The following is a 25,067-nucleotide window of genomic DNA, read 5'->3' as shown; positions in this document are numbered from 1 at the left end:
TCATATCTGTCAACACCTACTTTCTTTGGGATTGGAATTATTATATTCTTCTTGAAGTCTGAGGGTATTTAGCCTATCTCATACATCTTGCTCACCAGATGGTAGAGTTTTGTCAGGACTAGCTCTCCCAGGGTTGTCAGTAGTTCTAATGGAATGTTGTCTACTCCGGGGGCCTTGTTTCGACTCAGGTCTTTCAGTGCTCTGTCAAACTCTTCACCCAGTATCGTATCTCCCATTTCATCTTCATCTACATCTATTTCCATAATATTGTCAAGTACATCGCCCTTGTATAGACCCTCTGTATACTCCTTCCGCCTTTCTGCTTTCCTTTCTTTGCTTAGAACTTGCTTTCCATCTGAGCTCTTACTATTCATACAAGTGGCTCTCTTTTCTCCAAAGGTCTATTTAATTTTCCTGTAGGCAGGATCTATTTTTCCGCTAGTGAGATAAGCCTGTACATCATTTGTCCTCTAGGCATCCCTGCTTAGCCATTTTGCACTTCCTATGGACCTCGTTTTGGAGACTTTTGTATTCCTCTTTGCCTGTTTCATTTACTGCATTTTCATATTTTCTCCTTTCATCAATTAAATTCAACATTTCTTCTGTTACCCAAGGATTTCTACTAGCCCTCGTGTTTTTAACTACTTGATCCTCTGCTGCCATCACTACTTCATCCCTCAGAGCTACCCATTCTTCTGCTACTGTATTTCTTTCCCCCATTCCTGTCAATTGTTTCCCTATGCTCTCACTGAAACTCTGTACAACCTCTGGTTTAGTCAGTTTATCCAGGTCCCATCTCCTTAAATTCCCACCTTTTTGCAGTTTTTTCAGTTTTAATCTACAATTCATAACCAATAGATTGTGGTCAGAGTCCACATCTGCCCCTGGGAATGTCTTACATTTTAAAACCTGGTTCCTAAATCTCTGTCTTACCATTATATGATCTATCTGGTACCTTCTACACAAACTAAACCCGTATATATTCAGTAAGCCGCTTACGAATGGTCCAAAGGGCTCTGAGCACTATGGGACTTAACATCTGAGGTCATCAGACCCCTTGAACTTAGAACTACTTAAACCTAACTAACCTAAGGACATCACACACATCCATGCCCGAGGTAGGATTCGAACCTGCTACCGTAGTGGTCGCGCGGTTCCAGACTGAAGCGCCTACAACCGCTCGGCCGTTCCGGCCGCCGTAGCTTACAAGTCAGAAACTTACATTATGCTTCCACACAACGAAACGAGAGACAAGACAACAAGTCTCCGACAAGTGAAAAATTGTAACAATGTCGTGTTACACAAATAAAAGAAAAATCATGTAAGCAGCACTTAGGACGCAAAAAGGAATCTCCCATAACTGAACATTTTTAAATAGTTTGTGTATGAGAAATACAAATGTGTTACATTTATTTTCTTGAATGTCGTGGAACTAGGGCCTCCCGTCGGGTAGACCGTTCGCAGGGTGCAAGTCTTTCGATTTGACGCCACTTCGGCGACTTGCGTATCGGTGGGGATGTAATGATGAGAATTAGGCGAACAGCCAGTCCCTGAGCGGAGAAAATCTCCGACCCAGCCGGGAATCGAACCCGGGTTCTTAGGATTGACATTCCATAGCGCTGACCACTCAGCTACCGGGGGAGGATATTTTTTTGAATTAAAAAGGAATATTGTAATTCCATATGCTAGGAAGTCCTGAAATCAGTCACAGACCTGGGCCGAATCTCGTCTGGTTTGAGTAATTTTTGTTCTAACCTGCGATCTTCGGGCGGTACGCTCCACTTTGCGAGAGGCAGGTGCGGTATCGGCTACGTGCGCTGCGGGTGGCATCTGCTCAGCCCTGGCGTGCCGTGGTATGGCTAGGGTTACAGGCAGATGCGGACCCCCTCACCCCTCCCGACCACCCTGTGCCCTCTGTCCTCTCCAGCTGCCACCTCCATCCACTCTGCATCTCGCCAACCAATAAAACACATTCTCAATGCGTCTCTGACCACGCCTCCGGTATATCGATCCGGTTATAGGTCAGATTTAAAAATGAAATGCCCTTAACTCTCAAACTGCACACATTCACACGCTCTAATATTTAGAGTGAACCGAAGAAAGGCGAAAGTAATGAGAATTAGAAGAAATGAGATTAGCGATGAAAGTATCAAAATTTGGGGACCACAAAGTAAACGAAGAAATTCTGCTGCTTTGGAAGCAAAAGAACGAATGATAAGCAGATTACTGCAGGCCAAGAGGGCATTACTGCGCAAAGGACTAGTAACAAACATGGACCAAAGTTTGAGAAAGAATGTCCGTTTTTGAGAATGTAGTTTGGAGCAGAGCATTATATGGCAGTGAATCATGGTCTGTCGGAAAATAGGAACTGAAGGGAATCGAAACATGTTAAATCTGTTGCCGCGCGGGATTAGCCGAGTGGTCTAGGCGCTGCAGTCACGGACTGTGCTGCTGAGCCCGGCGGAGGATCGAGTCCTCCCTTGGGCATAGGTGTGTGTGTTTGTCCTTAGGATAATTTAGGTTAAGTAGTGTGTAAGCTTAGGGACTGATGACCTTAGCAGTTAAGTCCCATAAGATTTCACACACATTTGAACATTCTTTGAAATCTGTTGCAACAGAAGAATGTTGATAATTAGGTTGACTGTTACGTAAGGGATGAAGAGCTTCACCCAAGAATTGGCGAAGAAAGGAATCTTTGGAAGCCACTGCGATGAAGAAGGAATAGTATGATAGGAGATACCAGGGTGAGCTGTAGAGGAAAGGAATATCGGACGAAGAGTGCAACTGCTTCTCCGAGGGGAAAGAAAGATAGAGAGAGAGTGTTCAAAAAGCAGTGTTCATATAGGGGAAATCACAATGGTTTATCACCCGGAGGACAAGTGTGCATCGGGAGCCTTTCCGCTTTCTTATTATTAATTCTTCGACGCACTTATGGATAGCATAATAACAACCTTCAAATAAATGAAAAGAGCGTAGTTAAATACCTTGCCAGTTGCGACTGACGTCGTCATTATAGAGGTACAGAAGAAATTCAGAAAGTTTGGTTTAACTGTGAGCACAAACAAGACAATGGCAATCTGAATGACTAGAACACCCACTCCATGTAAGTTATCTTTAGAGGGGAAGAACATCGAGAATGTGAAAATTTTCGCGCTTCATGGTGCCAAGTGATCGGAGTGTCAATATAGGGATTCTGAGTACGGAAACCAAGATATACAAATTCTTCAGTCTAATAGGGTATACGAAAACTTGTCCAGGATAAGGATGTTCCTCTAAGAGCTAAGCAATGTTCCTTCTGCTCGTGATGTCCTACAGTCTGGAGTGATATATCGTAAGCAGAAGACACTAGAAAGTCAGTTACAAGAGTGTTAGATGAAATTTCTTGTCTCTGGTCTACAAAAGACAGGGAGATACAGTTTCAGAAACGGGCACATAAGAGCAGCCCTGCAGGTGGAAATGTCCACAGAGGAACGCTTGAGTGAAGCGAGACAGAAGTAATTCGGTGTTGTGGGACTGACGCAGCCTAACCGAATCCCTCCAGTACTTGGAAAGGAACGCGCCAGGGCACTATTACAAAACATAATAAACACTGAGCCGCGTATCGACTCGTGCTACACCTTGTGTTTAGATTGCATTGGTTTTACTTTTCTTCCCCAGACATGTTTGTTTGATATGTTGTCTGTCAATAAGTGGCTGCTTGGTTGTCTTTTCCCTCTGCTATCGATATCTGCGTTTTTCCTTCCGGGAAACTGTTATGGAGGAAGTGAGATCTTTGACCGGTTATAACCTTGTGTGGTGGCGCGGAAGTAGGGGGGTTGCGCGCAGAGAGTGTGGTGGACACGGGAGGGCAGTGTGGCTCTCCAGCGCGAAGCAGGCGTGGTCGGTTGTACCGAGTCGGCACGTGATGTATGTCGGTTGTGTGTAACGAGCGGGTCGATTTGACGGAAGAGCTCCCCGCGGGTTGGTTGTATACAGAATCGGCCCACGAGTAGTTGCTGTTCATTTCGCCTTGGTGGGACGTTAACAAGCTTCTTTAAATCCTCCGTTTCAACACTGGAGTTTAAAAGCAGACATCTAACATGAAGGAGCGGTCACTACCAGTCAACGTTGCATAGAAGACGTGAACTCCGGTGACAGAGCGTGTTGTCGCGTGACCGTGGCGCGGTCGGATATGTGGATCCTTGCCATCGAAGGTCCTGTACTACCTGTTCGAGCATAATTGCAAAAAATGGCTCTGAGTACTATGGGACTTAACATCTATGGTCATCAGTCCCCTAGAACTTAGAACTATTGAAACCTAACTAACCTAAGGACATCACACAACACCCAGTCATCACGAGGCAGAGAAAATCCCTGACCCCGCCGGGACCATAATTGCAAGTTAAGTTCGTGGGAGGTTTAATCATTGAGTAATAATTTTGTGTAACCAGCGCCTCTTCTGCCTTGTGGCCTCCGGCGACCGGGTTTCCTGTCTCCGGCACCGGTGTAATTAAAGACAGTGACCTTTCCTCCTCTCGTTACCGTCCGATGGGAGGTGTAGTTTTGGCAGTTTAATTGTTTCGCTATTCTGTTGTGGGTTATGAGTAAATTCATGCTTCTTGTTGGTTGATCATGTGGTTGCTAATTCAGGACTGTGTGGTGTAATGATTCCTTGCACGAGGTTAGCTCTAATTCTGTCAGCAAGTTAAGCCATCTTATAACAAGAAACTTCCTGGCAGACTAAAACTGTGTCGGACCGAGACTCGACCTCGATCCGGCACAAAATTTTAATCTGCCAGGAAGTTTCATATCAGTGCACACTCCGCTGTAGAGTGAAAATTTCATTCTAGGTCTTATAACAAGTTTTCGCTGGCTAAAAGTCGGTGCAGTGACCAGCCTGAGAGTGGCAATTGTGTTTACGGGCGTATTTAAATTGGTCAGTATTCTGTCTAGCCTGAGCATCCCTGAGTGGGTGATTTGTGGCCGCCTTATACGGGTACGTCATATCTGTTATGTTCTAATGATATTCCAGGGCCGTGCGGTTAAAGGCGCTGCAGTCTGGAACCGCAAGACCGCTGCGGTCGCAGGTTCGAATCCTGCCACGGGCATGGATGTTTGTGATGTCCTTAGTTAGGTTTAACTAGTTCTAAGTTCTAGGGGACTAATGACCCTAGCAGCTGAGTCCCATACTGCTCAGAGCCATTTTTGATATTCCAGGACACTTTTGTTTAAAAATTTTCTTAATTCCTCCAAGTTTGTAAACTCCGTTTACAGTCATTACTCGTGTGTTTGCTGAGACCTGTTTAATATTTCAATGGCGGTGTTGGTAGCTTCACTGCCTCACCGTACCTTATTAACAAAGTTCTGTATTTACTTTAGTTGCCTGTTTACTAATGTTCTTTAAATTTTCTTAAATTTTTGTATTGCTATAAATTACTTCGATTGGCGTTAGCGGCGTGTTTTAAAAGGTTGTTTGTTGCCGTACTGCTAGCGTCTTTGTGTTCTTTTTAATTTTTTTAAGTTATTGTATTGCTATGAATTACTTGATTGCCGTTAGCGGCGTATTTAAAAGGCTGTTTGTTGCCGTACTGCTAGTTTCTGTAAGACACGAATAAAACATTTGTGAAGATCTCGTCAGTAAACTACTAGAAATTTGGCCCCGTTTCCCAACTTGTGGTGTGGCTTGTAGTAACCGTAACCGCTGTGTGTGTCCCACACTTGGAAACATACAAATAAATAGTAAACAGTGATGTACGTAAAAGTGAGCTGGGTAAAAGATGTATAATTCTGTAAAGCAGCGAAAAAAATAGGCTTCCATTATCAGTGTCTGATGAAAGAAACCGAAAACGTTCTAGAAGGCGGCATTTCCTGATATACACTAAACAACTAGCAGAAATTGCCGTTAGTAAATCCAACCAACCGTTAATGAGCTGTTTTTCGATATTAAAAACAAGTAAAATTGTAAATATCTTTAATTATAGACCAGTGATGATGCTTTGTTCCAATAAAGCCAATAAAGTGAAACGCGTCTTGTGAGTAAGACCCACATTTTCTTGTAGATGTAACGACGGGACAAAAACACCCCCGGTAATTGTTGAGGTATTACTTACAGAAAATACTGATTATGAATCAAGGCGTCTCAAAGTGAAAACGGGTGGAAAATTACATCATTGCTGGTGCAGACAATAGTGGCGCCTACCCAAAATTTTACGTAACCAAACGAATAGATGCTTTGGTGTCAGCTTTAGAGAACATTGTAACTTAGGTAGTTATAAGGAGCTTCCAGCTCTCAGTTTCAGAAATTAGTAAGATTCATAAACCAACATCCTGATATCTGCCAGTATGTTTCTAAATTGTGCGGTCTGAGAGCAAACAGATTTATGTAACAAAGCATTTCTCTAAGTATTTTCTTCTCTGTTCGTCTCTTATCCCAGTATGTAGCCTCTTCATTTCTCGGGATTCCTTTTCTTGCCGACTCGCACTTGATTCAGATTTCATAATGTTGTGGCTGTTTAGCGTAGCTACAATTGCGGCTCGCCAACTAGCTCGTTACTACTTACGCATCGCGTCCGCAGGTGAGCATCGCGTATCCTGCCTCTACTGCACTCTTAGCTTCTCTACAACAGTAGTGAAGTAACATTTATACTAGTTTTCATTTTAAGAAGGCTTTCTCTCAACGTCAGTTTTCTATTTCTAATCTCGTAGTCTTACATCAGCAGTTTAAGTGTTAAAAATTTTGTATTATTCTCTTTTTTTTTGTCGTACGTTGTTAACTCTAATGGTACGTTTTAACAATCAGCGCGCAGATACTTTTCCAGTGTAACCGCGTTTGCTAGTCTGACTAGCTGACAATTTCTGTGCAATTTATTCATGTCCGTATAATTTTGTATATAAGTTACTTTTTTTTTGTAACTGAGTTCTCTAGTATTTTACTATCACCGTTTATCCTTTTTATGAAAAATATCGTTTGATTTGCTAGGAAGTCGAAACCAGGTAGGAAAATGTTTACGTGAAGCGAGAAGCAAAAATACAATTAATTACATTGCAATAATAAATGAAAAGCTCTGGTTTTCTCTTGTTCTACAGTGTTAGTTTTATTGTGTTAACCGGTTTTGGGCTTACAAGGCCATCTTCAGACATTTACATACATGGGCTTCCTAAACTACTAAACAAGGTGTTCCTGTTCGTCCAGTTGTATCACCATTCACTGCTCCATCTTAGAAACTAACAAGCAAACTGGACACATTAATTAAGAGCAACACTAAATTCAGACAAAAGGATGGTATTTCAAGCTCTGTGGGCCTTGTAAATAAGATAAAACGTGCATCTGTCACAGAGTGATAAATTAGTATCCTTTGATGTCTGCAGTTTGTTTTACAACATATCAGAAGTGGAATGTATTGATATTCTGACACAGTTGACGCACAGGTTAAATGAAAATCCTGTGAAATTGAATGACTTGTGACTGGCCCCTCAGACACGATTAGCACAAAACTACTTCCAGTTCCAAGGCACACTGTATAAACAATTAGGTGGCTTAGCTAAGGGTTCTCCGCTTAGTCCACTGTTGACTGAAATATCCATGGACCATTTTAAACATTTTCTGAAAGAACATTTGAGTGCAAATACCAAATACTGGTTTAGATATGTGGATGATTTACTGTTTATGTAGAGTGACACTACAAGACAGCTCAACACATATTTGCAAATCCCAGACAGTCAACATAAAAATGTTCACAGTGGAAATGGCAACAAAGTCATAAACTTCTTAGATCTCACCATTGACATCAGTACACAGACGCATTGTTTCAAAATTTTTAGAACAACTACAACTACAGACACAGTAATGCCTTCTTCCTCTCGACATCACATAGCACACAAACATGCAACTTTGCACTGAATGGTATGCCGTCTTATATGTGTCCCCATGTCCACAAATAGTTATAAAGCACAGTTAGATGCAATAAAATTATTTGCCTCAATCAGTGGCTTCAGTCCAGTCCTGATTGACGACATCTTGCATAGGAAACAACAACTGAAACTTATACACCACCTCTATGGCCCATCTGCTGCCCCTTCCATTGCCTGCAAGAAGTGGTGTACATTACCATATCTAGCAGAGGTGTCACACATTGAAGCAAAGACACTGAAATCCTACAAGTATTGGCTTTCCTACTTTGTTAAGAACACCAAACCGCAGTGTATTTTCAATAGCAAAGATAAGAGCCATCATGGGGTATACAAAATTACCTGTCCTGTGACAAGTTTTACAACAGTCAGGCAGAGATATAGCAAGTAGGCTGGCTGAACATGAACCAAGCTGGAGGTTGCAGAATTCTGTCTCCATATTTGCTGGTCATGTACTGAGTGAGGGTAACAAATACCAGCCAGCAAGCAGATGCCAAAAACTCAGCCTGCTGGAAGCTTTGGAAATTAACAAACATTTGGATTACAGTCTGTATCTAATCTTAAATGACCAGACACAGCTTAACATTTGCCCTCTCCTGAACTTGACATAATCCTCCCTGTTTTCCATTACTTCTCACCACGTCTGTTCCTACATATTCCCCATTTTTCTGTATTCATTAAGTTCTTAGTTTATTGAATTTCTCTATGTAATCCATGTACACTAGTTACAGTTGTTAAGTTTTTCTTTCAACTGTTACTTGTATTACTTTCTATGTTTAATACCTCTTGTAGTTGTCTCATCAACTACCCTTATTTATCTTTTATTTTACTTGGTTCATTTATTTAATGCAAACTATTACATAGGCACAGACAACGGCCTTGCCGCAGTGGATACACCGGTTCCCGTCAGATCACCGAAGTTAAGCGCTGCCGGGCGTGGCCGGCGCTTGGATGGGTGACCATCCGGGCCGCCATGCACTGCTGCCATTTTTCAGGGTGCACTTAGACTCGTCGTGCCAATTGAGGGGCTAATCGATCGAATAGTAGCGGCTCCAGTCACAGACAACCATCATAGCGACCGGGAGAGCGGTGTGCTCACCACACGCCCCTCCTATCAGCATCCTCTCCTGAGGATGACACGGCGGTCGGATATCCGATGGACCACTTGTGGCCTGAAGACGGAGTGCTGCTAGTGCTAATTACATAAGCACAGTTTTAAGTATAAATTCATGTTTCTCCTGTTTGCTCCTTTTATATATGTATATTGTTCAACTTTTTACTTTTTAAAATGCAGTACCACCACACTATCAAAGATGGTGTTTACTGTATGTTCCCTCACACTTTTCCTGCATGAATTCATTTGTGTTTGTCTTACTGTTATAGCTTAAGTTCCTCATCCATTCTGTAGTAACATTAATAATTCTTTCTTCTTTTAATTGTTTTGTGTATCATTCTCCATGTTTTATAACTCCTGAAGTAACCTTGTTAAGTACAAATTTTATTTTATTTTATTGGTTTTGTTTATTACACAAACTGTTATGTAGGCTTGCTATTCCAACTTTGTGTTAAAGTTTTTGCTGTTTGCCCAGTTTATATTTATTTACTGTTCAGCTTTTTACTTTTTACATTGCATTGCCACCATACTGGCAAAAATGTTATTTACACTACGTTTCTGCTTCAATCTAGATGTGTAACTTCTTTTCCAATGCCTTTTACAAACATTGTAACCTCTTTGGCGACAGTAGTCAGATAATGTCCAAAGTTGGCGTTGTAAGCAGAAAACTGGTGAACACAATACATGTAATACTGTAGAACAAAAACAAACTAGTGCTTTTCATTTATTATAACGTTGTCCTTCCAAGAACCGGTGGAGACTTCAGTTAACATTAATACATTGCATCTGACACCGCGCCTGAATGATACGCAACCGAAAGAACTGATACGTGCGTCGGGTTGCCTCCTCTACTCTTTGACGGCGCGCTCAGTGAATTGCACGGACGACTTGGCCGTCATACAGAGTTTAGTGTTGGCGTAGGAAACTTTGTGCACCGTTTTGCGACGATAGTAAAACAGAGATTCAATGACCGACCCGTCTATACGGTGGACGTACAGGTGCCACGATTAATATTGCCGTCAACCTGTGGGAATAAAAGTGCACTATTTCTGGCACACAGTAGGGGTCAAGAGGGAGTAAGACGTTACCTACCAGCGTCTTTACTGTCAGTAGTACGCCAGTGAATACTGAAGGAGATTGTCCATCATTTGCGGCATTGTCATACCAATAGTATGCCCGGTAAGGAGAACGTACGTATTGTGTTGGTCAGCATTCCAGTCAGTAAGCGACGTGACCTTAACGATTCTTGAGTGTGGCTGCAAGAGCGTTCAAATGGAGTGTGCAACTTTGACCTCTGCAACCATCCGCCGCTTGCTCTGTTCATCCACATGATGCAGATCGATGCATACAAAGATTGATACCACGATCCTTAACTTCAGGAAGGCATTCGGCACAACTATGCAGTTTCATTTAGTGAACAAAATACGGGCTTATCGAGTATCAGATCAAATTTTTGACGATTCAGGTCTCCCTAAGAGTGCAACACCTTTCTTCATAATGGAACGAAATCGAGAGATGGAGAACTAGAAAGGAATGTAAGTGGAGCTTTACCGTTTACTGTTTATAAGTGGCAGCCAAACGAAAACGAAATAGATGGTAAAATGTAAGTAAAAATCTGCATCCATACTCCGCAAGCCACCTGACGGTGTGTGGCGGAGGGTACCTTGAGTACCTCTATCGGTTCTCCCTTCTATTCCAGTCTCCTAGTGTTCGTGGAAAGAAAGATTGTCGGTATGCCTCTGCGTGGGCTCTAATCTCTCTGATTTTATCCTCATGGTTTCTTCGCGAGAAATACGTAGGAAGGAGCAATATACTGCTTGACTCCTCGGTGAAGGTATGTTCTCGAAACTTCAACAAAACCCCGTACAAAGCTACTGAGCGTCTCTCCTGCACAGTCTTCCACTGGAGTTTATCTGTCATCTCCGTAACGCTTTCGCGATTACTAAATGATCCTGTAACAGAAGCGCGCTGTTCTCCGTTGGATCTTCTCTATCTCTTCTATCAACCCTATCTGAGCAATATTCAAGCAGTGGGTGAACAAGGCTACTGTAACCTACTTCCTTTGTTTTCGGATTGCATTTCCTTAGGATTCTTCCAATCAATCTCAGTCTGGCATATCTGCTTTACCGACGATCAACTTTATATGATCATTCCATTTTAAATCACTCCTAATACGTACTCCCAGATAATTTATGGAATTAACTGCTTCCAGTTGTTAACCTGCTATATTGTAGCTAAATGGTAAGGGATCTATCTTTCTATGTATTCGCAGCACATTACACTTGTCTACATTGAGATTGAATTGCCATTCCCTGCACCATGCGTCAATTCGCTGCAGATCCTCCTGCATTTCAATACAATTTTCCATTGTTACAACCTCTCGATATACCACAGCATCATCCGCAAAAAGCCTCAGTTAACTTTCGATGGTATCCACAAGATCATTTATGTATATTGTAAATAGCAACGGTTCTACGACACTCCCCTGCGGCACACCTGAAATCACTCTTACTTCTTTCTTAGGGGCTCCAAAAACATGGATGCCGCATAAGGAGCGATCGCGACTGTTAGGAGGATTGGATAACAACTGTGTGAAGGACAAGGATTCTGTCAGAAAGCATGGCACGAAGTGACTCGCTTTCATAGACGAATTTATTTCCTGTCAAAGGAAATTCTGGTGCCATCAGTACGGTCACCGCTATCTTCCAGATCAAAGCAGTGTCGCGTTGTTACGTCGCAGTGTTTATGTAAACTTATCAGGCCCAAATTTCTGAGGGGTCTTTGTGGCTTGTACGAAAGTTCCAGTTCTCAGAAAACTATACAACTTTTGTGTTTCTAACGTTATTTAGGTGATCATCAGAAAAAATATTCCAACAAGGTATCAGGACGAAAAGCCACAAGATGCCAAGGGGGCATTACTACTTTCGAATTTTACAGAAAATAAATTATAGATACGAATTTAAGGACAAGTGCGAAAACTGGAGTGAAAATTACTTTTGTTTTATTTCTCAACCACTGTCGAGACAGTGAAGTGTGTAACATCTGTCAAAATATAAGAGGGATATTGGTAGCGTCCAGAGACACGTTAGCATCGATGCGTGGTTAGGGTAGCAGCTAAACCGACATTCCTGGTAAGATTCTTAATTAAGCGTGATTAAGCTTTCAAATTGCTGGTTCGATCGATTTTTAGGCCCCTGTTTTCCATTTTAACTTAGCAAGAGCGCGTCACAGTACCAAAAGGATACAAATTCTTCAATCCAGTCTGTCTACTCCAGTCTGTCAGTGGCGACTCCCGTAAAGTGGATGTACTGGTGGATAGTGAAATACTCGTTGTTATCAAAGAGTTCTGAAACAGTGAAGGGATTCCTCCCACATGCAACTTGCCAACGCTGTGGGTCAGAGAATATTGGCGTAGACACGTCGAGTGAGCTAGAGCCGCTGAATAAGGTTTTAGTTACACAATTTGTAGTACCTGACAACAAACTCAAAATAGATCTGATGTAGGCCTCTAGAAGATTGAAATGAACTAGAGGAGGAGGAGGAGGAGGAGGAGATTAGTGTTTAACGTCCCGTCGACAACGAGGTCATTAGAGACGGAGCGCAAGCTCGGGTGAGGGAAGGATGGGGAAGGAAATCGGCCGTGCCCTTTCAAAGGAACCATCCCGGCATTTGCCTGAAGCGATTTAGGGAAATCACGGAAAACCTAAATCAGGATGGCCGGAGACGGGATTGAACCGTCGTCCTCCCGAATGCAAATAAACTAGAGCAGGGGGTTCAATAACTTTTTGTCACTGCCCATTACTAGAGGATGAAAACTATAGAGGACGACAGAAATTGGAACACAACGATTAAATAATTGAGGACGTAGGTTGCAATTGCTACTCTGAGACGAAAAGGTAGGCACAGAAGAGGAATTCGTGGCGGGATCCTTGAAACTGCTCAGAAGACTGTTGACTTATACACAGAAAAACGACTGACATCATTTGGGTGCAACACTATAACTTGTTCACTTTTATACAAATCCTGAGGTGGAGAGAGATGTGGAAAGCTGAGCGACGACTGACGCAGGGGCCCCAGACGCTAGCTTTCTTCGTATCACGATGTTATTTAACGTAATGCCGAGGAAAGGCACAATAACAACAATAAACGGTTCACTGAGTAGTAACTACTGTTGGTATACCACATAAGTTTGCAGTAATTACAAAGAGGCACGAAGGCTTTCGAACAACTAGCGACAAGACCCGATAAAAATATCGCAACCGTCAAAACAAGACGAATTGTTCGCAGCTAACACACCGTCGACTAATGAAGGGCTGCGAGGAGTGACAGCCTGCGTTGAGGCTCCATGTCACGGATGTGTGTGTTGTTCTTAGCATATGTTAGTTTACGTAGTGAGGAAGTCTAGGGACCGATGACCTCGGCAGTTTGGTCCCTTAGGAATTCATACACGTTTGAACATTTGAACATCTTGAACGTTTGAACTAATGAAGGGGGTGGGGGTGGGGAGGGTATAACCCGACCTTCATGTGTCCTGCAGACAGTCCGAAATAATCGTTCTGAGGTAAATTCATTTTCTTTATTGATTGGCGACTCCATGTTGTCTTGTGCACTACGACCAGATAACAGGTATACTTTAAAAAAGAGACAGCATTGGTCGTATATTTTTTACTATTGCAATGCTGTCTCTTTTTTAAAGTATTCATTTTCTTTGTCACCAATCAGTTTTTTATCATTTCATTTGAAAGATAAAATAAGATAATAGTTTTACTTATTTCAGTTCGTGCTTTCTTTACTTGTACATGAAATATCTTGATGTATTACTAATGGTGTACGGAACCCCTGGACAAGAGGACTGTGCAAACCCAGTCCCCCTTTGGCAATGGGTGAGGCTGTCATTAGAAAGGGTAATTTGAAGATGTTAGACGACCAGATTGCCGAAGCAGAGATTGCCAGGATTTGTTTCGCTATGTTGACGAGAGGGTGGGGGAGGGGTAAACTGATACGACGTGGTGAACTTTTGCGCAGCATACGTGTTACTAAAATCTGTATAAGAGCCACAGTCGATGCTCTTCTCAGGTACGGGGGTTGACGCGGAACATACAATGCCTTCATACTCTGTGTCTGATTTCGTTAATAACAACCCTGAAGGTGAAAAAGAAACAGAAAAATGTGTCAACATATAGACGGGCAGAGGTCTCACATCAGACTTTGTAGGATGAGTTTACAGAAGCTATCTTCCTCACAAAATCTATTGTCATTGCCAACATGTTGTATTCTGACTGCCAATAAATATTAAGAGGGCTGAAGGTAATTTCTAAATGACAAACCAAACACAAAAACTTAAACCACACGAAGAAATCTGATAAAGTAAATATGATTTTAAAAATTCGTTGTAGAAAGGAAAAATTTCGAGTAATCTTATGTATTGGTCGAAAGAGCCTATAATTTTACATCAGAACCAACTTCTTTATGAAATAAGATATATTGCGAGTCATCTGTTATTAATATTTTGTTAGCACGACACATTTCGGCAGCATGTTGCCAGTATCGTGTGTATTTACAGTTACTTTTTTATTGTAATTAATATGAAGTGAGGTTAGTTTTCTCAGTATTCCAGAGAAGTTATGCGGCGAAAAAGACGCCTGATGTGCAAAATAAACATGTTGTAGTGTGTACATTGGCGCACACGGCAAACGAAACTAACCTCACTCCTTATTAATTACAATGTAAAAGTAGCTCTAAACGCACATGATGATGGCAGCAAGCTGCCGATACGCATTGTGCTAATAAAGCACTAGTAACAAGTGACTGTTGCGGTATGTACTATTTCATTAAAATTTTACGGTACGTTACAGCCCTCAAATAACATCCATACAAAATTAATAAAACTGAGAACCAACTTTCATTAAGTACAGTTATGACTAACAAAGGAGTTAGGTATTTCTATACTTTGAACCATGCACACAGGTCGGCCGCTGCGAGTTGCCAACAGAAGGGATGGTGGTGCGCGTTTGATGGCTTTAGGCGACCCTGCCAGGACGCGCTGATAGCCATCTGGCCCCAGACCGGCCCAGGTCACGGGCCCAGCGTTTTTTTCCTCCCTCCTCTGCCGGAGCGTCCATGGTGGTGGTCCTTCTTAGGAACCTCCCCCTCCCAGTCGCATCCCTTCGTCTTTTCTCCGTCCTCTATCTCTGTCGGACAGAAAGAACCGCAGCGGGCCTAACCCGGAAAGAATTAGGAGGTGGACGATAAAAGGAATAAAAAGCGCGGGTGGCATTGTTGACCGCGGCCAGATTCTGAGGACGCAGCTGGCCAGGGGTGTCCTCTACCCCTTGCGTCCGCCGCTTTTTCGATAGCCGGAAAGGGGGTTAGAAAAAAACGGCCCAACCGAAAAAAGGTAGGTACAGGCGGAGGACGTGGCGGTCGCGCCGTACAAAGGGACATCTCGTCTCGTCTAGTCTATTAGCGGACTGGCCCTCCCCTGGGAGCGGCGCTTATCGCACAAAAACCGCAGTCTGACAATAAATATAAAACCCGCACTCCGGGAAAAGGGTGTCCTTCGCGCTTACCGGCGCTGGCCACGACTCAAAACGTGTTCATCCGGCGGAAAAGGGATTTCGCACCGACGATTCTCCCGCTCGCCATTGTAAAACGCGAACCACTCTCGTCGTCTGAGTAGAACGCGGAAATTCTACGAGATTTCTGTGGACTGCCCTTCCACTCTTCGAGAATGACGTCAGACAATGAAGCACTGTTTGCCCCGACAGCCATATCGCTATCTCGAGGGCATGCTCCATTGTGAGCTGCTGGAAGAGGGGCGGACAGATGAAAAGTAAGAATGAGCACGTGCGAGGCTTCAGTTCCGCAGGCGAACAAGTACGACACGTGCGATACGAGTGCTCGTCTCTTCCTGACAGGACAGCCATTCGCTTCTAAGACGGTTCACATCCGATGGTCAACATACAGCTACGTACAAATCCAAGTCTGCGTTCTTCAGTCATTAAAGTGTCTGGCATTACCTACTTTACGTTGCACCATATTCCGCACACACTGGACTGTTCGTTCCGTTCGACAAATCCTGTAATTCTTGTTTACTTTCCTAAAGATAGCAATGTCACCAGCGAATCTTATCATTGATGTCCTTTAACGTTGAATTCTAATCCCGCCCTTGAACTTTTCTTTCAGTTCCATAAAAAAAAATTGTTCAAGTGGCTCTGAGAACTATGGGACTTAACATCTTAAGTCACCAGTCCCCGAGAACTTAGAACTGCTTAAACCTAACTAACCTAAGGACACCACACACATCCATGCCCGAGGCAAGATTCGAACCTGCGACCGTAGCAGTTTGCGCGGATCCGGACTGAAGCGCCTAGAACCGCTCGGCCACCACGGTCGGTTCAGTTCCACCATTGGTTCTTTGATGTAAAGATTGAACAGTAGGGGCGAAAGACCACATCCCTGTCTTACCCTTTTTTTAAACCGAGCACTTCTAAATTTATAAATGCTATAAATGTAAGATTGTCTTTCTCGAAGCTGTCTTCTAAGATAAGTCGTGAGGCCACTATAATGTCACGTATTTTTACGTTTCTCATGAACTCAAAATGATCTTCCCGAGGTCGGCTTCTATCAGCCTTTCCATTCGTCCATAAATAATTTGTGTTAGTGTTCCGTAGTCAGGACAGATGGCTCGTCAGTATTAACGTCAATCACCAGCCATCTCTGAAATTGAAATTATTACATTTTTGTGCAAGTTTGATGATGATGATGATGATGACTGGGTTGTGGGGAGCTCAACTGCGCGGTTATCAGCTCCCGTAGAAATTCCAAATCTTTACACATTCCAATCTCGCCACTTTTACGAATGATAATGAAATGATGAGGACAGCACCGACACCCAGTCAACGCGCGGGGAAAATGCCCAACCCGGTCGGTAATCGAACCCACGATCCCGTGATGCAAATTTGAGGGTATTATGCCACTCTCATACATTTTGCACACCAGGTGAGATAATTACGTTATGGATCGCTCTCCCGATGACCTCACTATTTGTGAGGGAATGTTGTCTACTCCAGGGTCCACATTTCCGCTCAGTGGTCTGTCATCTTCTACTCACATAATTGCATCTTCAAACATAATCTTCCTCTTCTCTTTAGACTTACTTTCATCTCCCTTGTATAGCGCTGTTGCACACTCCATGCTCGTTTCAGCTTCCATTCTTTCCTTAATATGTTCTTGCCATCTGAGCTCTTGATATACATACATCTGCTATTCCTTCCTCGAAAGATCTCTTTAACATTGTTGTAGGCAGTATCTACCTCTGCGATTTTTCATACAAGCTTCTAAGGCTAAGGCATTGCGGTTTTTCTTTAACCATTCCTGCTTTGTCATATTAAACTTCCGGTTAGTCTCATTTTTTAAGCATCCGAATGCCGTTGCGTCCACTTCATTTGATACATTTTTATATTTCCTGCTTTTGTCAATTAAATTTAGTTTCTCCTGTATTCTCCAAGGATTTATATGATTTTACCTGTTCCATCTGCTCGCTTTGCTTTTTCATCTTTCAAAGCTACCCATTCGTCTTCTGTAGTCACGTCATCTAATATATTCAAACGTTGCGTGATGCTCCAATTCTCAACAACCTTTGGTACCATCAGTTTATGCAGATGCCATCTCGCTAGTTCTCCACATTTTTGCTATTTCTTTGCATATTTCCACCCTTTAATACTTCTTTGAAGTGATTAATCACTACGTTTAGTTACAGCACTGCTCAAAGAATCCAGTCGTGGCTGCTGGTGACTTGACGAGCTGTATATCAGATATCAGCTCTACAAGCTCACCAGCGGGTTCTGTGAAGCCGTCTGCTAACTCTGTTCGATTACGCTCGGCAGTTCGACTCGCGAGGCTCTGCCGCTGCCCATTTAATCGAAAACTCGTCATTCGAGTCTCTTGTGGGGTACAGACGGACTGTGCCGGCGACAGCAACGCCCTGGCCCGTGCTGACTACTGCTGCCAAGCAGCGGCGTTGCTCAGCCGCTCTTGGCGTACTGATTGTTTCTGCTGTTCCCGATAACACGTATTCCAAAAACGTGTTACATCACACTAATTTCGTATCACTCTACCGAATGGGAACATAAGATCCTGCTCTAAAAATATGTTTGTTTGAAACGGGAAACTAATCGACACTTTCTGTCGACACTTGAAGACGCATGAAAGATCTGGTGAGCAGTATTTGCTTGGACTGACTCCGGCTACACACCGCAACAATATACATATGGGAAATGCGTATCTTAAGAACTATGAGCACTTGTCACAGAAGATATTTCACAGTAGAGAAGTGAACCGTGAATTTACTTTCAAAATCTTTTCTTAAAGAATCTACTTTATTTACTACTGATTCATCAAGAACATTAACGCATTTAATCACACTAGGTGAGCGTGGAAGTAGTTGCCAGGGAGTAACTGATGGAAAATGAAATTACTTTTAACAAATGTGAATTTCATTCCTAAAAACATTTTCAAAAACAGATTTAAATTTATAAGCAGAAAAGCACCCTCGAAATATCAAGTTAACATTTTATTTAGAGACAAAATGGTTCAAATGGCTCTGAGCACTGTGGGACTCAACATCTGAGGTCATCAGTCCCCTAGAACTTAGGACTACTTAAACCTAACTAACATAAGGACATCACACACACCCACGCCCGAGGCAGGATTCGAAACTGCGACCGTAGTGATTGGGCGGTTCCGGACTGTAGCGCCTAGAACCGCTCGGCCACCTCGGCCGGCATTTAGAGGCAGAAAGAACAATATTAACAGTATGAGCCTTCGGGCTGAGAAGATTGCCTGCTCCCTCTCAACACGGCCGTAGTCATGCTGACTTTGACTACTCGCAAACAGGACACAAATTCTACCTTCATGTGAAACACCCATGAAAATAATACAACTTAATGCTAATAGAAGCACACTCGTTAGTGCAGAACTGCCGCGAGTAGCTCTGGACTTGCAGGCGGATATTCTCTGCCTGCAAGAACCTTATGTGACAACCCAGGGAAACTTAACTAACCTACCCTGGGACGCTGTCACAATCTCAGACAGACGAAACTACAAGGCTGCCATAGTTGTCCTCAACAAAACTTTAAATATCACTAAGATTACGCAGCTATGTAACAGTCACCTGGCCACAGTAGAAATAACTAAGGGTCGAGACACATGGGTGGTCTCATCACTATACGCACAGTACAGTGACGACATAGAGCCATACCTACATATGATACAAGACATTGCTGAATACTCTAGAAATAAGAACCTAATTATATGTGCAGATATCAACGCTAAATCCACACTATGGCACTCGGACAGAACGGACGACAGAGGACGGAAAGTCAACGACGTCATACAGGAGACGCAACTACATATTATAAATGAAGACGGACCTACACCTACATACAGAGGTGCAGGCGGATCTGCCACCAAAATCGATATTACTCTGGCGAATGACAGAACATTAGGACGACTGCAAAGATGGACCATACACGACTCTCTGACCACAAGTGATCACAACATAATAGAAATAAGTCTCACAACAAACAATTATCGCACCACACACAATACAACACACTTCAACTTTAAAAGAGCGAATTGGGACAGACTACAACAAATTGTTCAAAATGAGAATATATACAACATACAGGGAAGCGTGGACTACAGAGCACACAAACTGACAAATCATCCAAACAACACAAGAAACAGCAATACCTACGCACACACACAGCAAACAACGGGAAACACCATGGTCAGACGAATTAACCAGACTCAAACGTGACATGACAAGGAAACGAAAACTATACCAGAGGACATGGATACAAAGAGACAAACTACTAAGACTAGCTGCATATAGGGAAGCCAAAGAACTCTTCAAAAAGACATCATTTCAGACCAGGAAACAACATTGGGAGAGCTACTTGACCACACACACACGACAGAATATCTGGGGGGAACAATACAAGATCCTGACAGAAAAAATAAAGACCCCATTGGCATTAAGCACGCTACGGCAGGAAGACGGCACAATGACAGTGGGATGGAGAAACACAGCACAATATCTGCTGAACAAACTCCTCCCGGAAGATGCCACAGACTCAGACACACAGGAACAGATCACACTCAGACAAGAACTTCATGAACAGTATAACACCGACGCCGTCACCTGTCCCTTTGCGCACGAGGAAGTTGCGGTAGCGATAAGAGAGCTAAAGAATAAAAAAGCACCTGGACCCGACAGGATCCATGCAGAAGTGCTTAAGAGGCTAGCACCACAGATCACCCCATACTTAACAGAACTACTAAACGACGCCTTAAGGCTAGGCCGTGTACCGACAGTCTGGAAAACCTCAAATGCAGTCATCATACGAAAATCATCAGACAGAGACCAATCAGATCCGAAATCCTACAGACCAATATGCCTCATAAACACCATGGCAAAAATCCAAGAGAGGCTACTGTGTGACCGCTTGCAGGCTCACAGAACCCTACTTGGAATGAATCCCCACCAGTTTGGATTTCGGAAAGGGAAAAGCATCGATGATGCAATAACCAGAGCTTTAGAAATTACACAAAACACAGATAAAACATACTCCTTGGCAATCATGATAGACATCGCAGGAGCATTTGACAACCTGTGGTGGCCAGCACTGTTTCTGAGGTTACGCCAGATGGAAGTACCCGCAGCCCTATACAACAGTCTTTTAGACTACTGCAGAGACAGAATAGTGGAATGGCGCGTGGGCAACCGGAAGGTAATAAGGAAAATTACCAAGGGATGTCCGCAGGGATCGATCTGTGGTCCCATCTTCTGGGACATAATTTTTGAACCTCTCCTGCAACTGCTGGAGGAGGATATGAGGACAGACGGTGCTGTCGCCTATGCAGATGACCTACTGGTGGTCATCTCAGCAAATACAAGAGCCCAGCTAGAGGAGAAGGCGAGTGGCACACTGCAGACAATAACACTGGTGCAACACAAACAAACTCAAGATAGCGGGCAACAAAACAACATACACACTGCTCAAAGGGCAACTCAGACGCAATCCATCTATTAAAATACAGAACAACAACATAAAGAGAATGACGGTAACCCGCTACTTGGGCGTATACATAGATGAGAAGCTGAACTTCCATGAACATATCAGAATAACAACAAACAAGGCAGAAAAATTACTACATAAACTGGCAAGGATTAATTCAGGACAATACAGACTTCCTCTGTCAGTCACACGAACTTACCACTGCGCACTCTTCGAATCAGTGCTAAGCTTTGCGGCCAGTACATGGGCGCACAGACTCAACCTCGTCACAAACAGAACAGCGGTTAGGCGAGGGCAGAGAAGCGTCCTTCTGCGACTATCGGGAGCCTTCGGCACTACATCAGTTGAAGCACTGTGTGTCGTGCTAGGAATCTTCCCGATAGATATCACAATCAAATATCGGGCCGCTCTGTACTGGTTAAAGATGGGTAGACTAGACCAGGTCAACATATTGACTGGTTCCCCGCTGAACAATAAGCGGGACCTCAAAAAATGGAAAATCGACACATGGCAACAGGAATGGGGCACAAGTGATAAGGGACGGAGAGTCTATACATTTTTTCCGAACATAACGGAAAGATTAAGAATGAAACATGCCGATCCTAGCCGCGGCATGGTGCATTTCTTGACTGGCCACGGACCTTATCCCACGCACTTAAATCGCGTGAGTCTTAGAGACACATCAACGTGTACATGTGGAGGTATGGGAACCCCCGAACACACAATCCTATTCTGCGGGAAATACAGACAGCACAGGAACACACCTGGGATACAACACTTACAGACAGAGGAACACATATACGACGCGATCAGAACACCTGAACTTTGGGACATACTGAACGCACTAACAGACAAAATTTCTGACGAATCCCACAAAGAGTACAGGAACAGAAGACCACACAGACAATAAACCTATATGCAGCACCCAGACAGACACCATAGTGTGGAAGAACTAAACTAAGTCTCAATATAAAACAACTGACATGCAATAGACTTACATAAGTAGACCTAAAACTGACAATAGATTAATGTATAAAATTAGACATAAACAGTGTCGACGCACCGTCGCAATTGCCATCAGCTACCACGGCACTCTAAACCTGTATACAAGTAACCAGATAGAACATAAATAGAGATATCAAACGCCACAACTAGAATAGAATAGAACTTCCTAGCCTAAGGTTAGGGGACTGAGGATCAGAGGCTTGAAGATAAATCCCAAGACGCTCATCCTCAGTCCCCTACGGTGGTGGGACTATCATCTCTTCCTTTCCTATCGTCTTTTCTCCTCTTCAGACTAAACTATTCCTTGTATTTCCTTCTTCCAATTCAAAATTAAATTTTGTAATTTTTGTTAAATCGGTATTGGGAAAGCTGCCAAAGTAAAGAAAAAAAAAGAAAAAAAAAAAAAAGCACAGACCCGCCTCCACGTGGCGGGACACGGGCAACGGTGCGACCGGATGCGGGAACTGGTGTGAGTTTCATTAACTACATCAGTGTCCGCACACCGGTCGTAGCGGCCAAGTGGTCAAAATAGACCCACCTTAAGCACTTAGGTGGTGGGTCGTAAAATCAGGGCGGCAAGTGAAAAAAAAAAAAAAAAAAGTCATGACAGATCACAATAACGTCTGAAAGAGTACACTGGTGCAAATCTGCAGCACACCAGACTACTTTAAACAAAAAAATTTTAACAACTCACACAAACACGTAACTATGAACCCAGTTAGAGGGATGAAAATGGTACAACGCTAAAATTATTTGCCACCGAAAGTGCAACTTTTTTTTAAAGGACTCTTGCGGTGAAAGGGTGGCAACCTGATAACCTAAAATGACTAAATAAAACCCATAAAATGCAAACTTACACAAAATGTAAAACATGCTCTACATTACACACATATCACCTCGCAAGATGATAGGCAAGATAAAAACATATTTCAATAATTCGGCCTTTAACCAATAGTATCGTTAACACCGAATACGACAAACATGACAGAGGCAGCTATTAACGTACGGCAGACCGACAGACAGACACTAACTGCCTAACAAATGCGGACGAGAGACAGACGAGCAAGCTGCGGATGAGAGACTGGCCAAGAACACAAGTAGAATTTGACAAGTAACTGAAACAACATATCACTAATCACTTAACTTCTAATAACTGCGATTTCTGGCGAAGACCTGGCGCAGCAGCCCCAAAACGATCTCCCGAACCGTCCGCTGCCAGCCGCTGCAACGGACGCAGGAAGTCGCGCCGATCTCCCGTCTCACGGCGTCGCAGCTCGTCCCGGCCAGACCGATGTCGAGGGTTGACTCCTGTTGCTCTCTTGTTGGCCGCGAAGCCACTACCCCTCGCTATACGGCGCGGCCCACTGGACTGACGTGGCGACCTCACATGCGCCGACGCTCCAGGCGGACCAGTCATCCTGTGTCTCAGTGCGCGACCGACCAATCGATCTATCCAACCGCCAATGCCCATTGCCTAAGCAAACTCGAGCAGACTAACACATACTAGTACTCCGGACGAGAGACAGACCCGGACTAACTTGGCTGACGAACTGACCAGACTCGCCCAGACTAACAGACTGCCCTGGCTGACCAACTGCCTCCGACTGACTGACTAACCCTCTGCCGAGCTCATACCGCCCCTTAAACGCACGTGAACAGGCAACTTTTCCCCTTTCACTCCAGAGGGAGACACCAAAGCTGCGATTGCCACAGCGGCGCCACCGCCAGAAACGGAGGGCGACTGCTTTACACTACGCGCTGCGGCGCGCTCTTCAAAACAGCAAATTTTACCACGGCTCAAGAAGGTGAACAAATGCTCTTAGCTCTTAGGTATCTTCTTTAGAGTCAAAGTTTGTTGGATAATTTTTGTTGTGTAACTTCGTACCAGCAGTTCTCAAAATATGAAAAGCAAAGAGCTTTCACTGGAAGTGATTTGTCCCAGAGGAGCAAATGTGAACAAGTGTTTAAAGTACGGATTTTAGAGCCCATGTTTACTAGATTATTTTTGTTTAGGACTTAAGCTCTCAAACTTCTTTGGTGGAATTCTTGCTGTTCGAACAGGCCTCTTGAGGCCCAGCGGTAGCCACAGCCATGTTATACTCTGCCGATAGGAGCCGCCAGTTGGTGTGTGGCGTCCCCGCACTCCAACCGCGTGCTGATATTGTCGACGCCGTAGAGCTGCTACTGCCACAGCTCTCGCAGTGGAGTTGAGACACGATGCGCGATGATGTAGGTCCCCGTTGGTGAACGGGAGACAGAAATGCGAACTCGTACGATGGATGCTTCTTCTGATTTAAGATTGAATGATTCATTGCCCCGATATGCAGTAGTTAAATCTTTTCCCATCCGCATCGTACACACCACCAACAGCGAGGAAACATTGTAATTATCAGTCGTTGGCTCGTTGCTATGGAGTTTTTGAACCTGTATGAAGCGAGATCCACATATACTCTTTGATCACGTCTGAGTGAACCTACGCCGTAATGTTAAAAAACATGTTCAAAAGCTCTCTTTTCAGTTAATGAAGTAGGTATTTTGATATTCAGATTAAATTGTCCCTGTTGAAAAGTCGTTAGTTAACTATCATTGATTAAATACTTAACAATGTAGTCCACGCTTGATATTTCACTTGGAACGAACAGTTTATTGTTCATTGGCCACTAAATACTTTATAACTTTCGCACCACACGCAGTTGGTTGGTAAAGTCAGTTCTATTAAAATTAAGTTTCTTGACAATTACGAAAACTTGACTCTTCAGCGTAATTGTATTATCTTCGTGAAGTCGTGTAATTGTGTCCTACTCGAGACTAATTGAGTGTAGTCCTTTGATATACTATCCACTCTTCTTTTAGTCCCAACTATTTGAAGGTCAAGTCCAGTATTCACTAGTTTCGTCAATAAAGTTCAATTAACCCGTTTTGCACGGTTAAACGCGTCTATCAGTTCCTGTCTCTGCTTAGAAAATCAGTTTCCGAAG

The sequence above is a fragment of the Schistocerca piceifrons genome, chromosome 9 (genome assembly GCF_021461385.2).
Source record: "Schistocerca piceifrons isolate TAMUIC-IGC-003096 chromosome 9, iqSchPice1.1, whole genome shotgun sequence".
NCBI lineage: Eukaryota > Metazoa > Arthropoda > Insecta > Orthoptera > Acrididae > Schistocerca > Schistocerca piceifrons.
Note: the sequence above shows the minus strand (reverse complement) of the source record.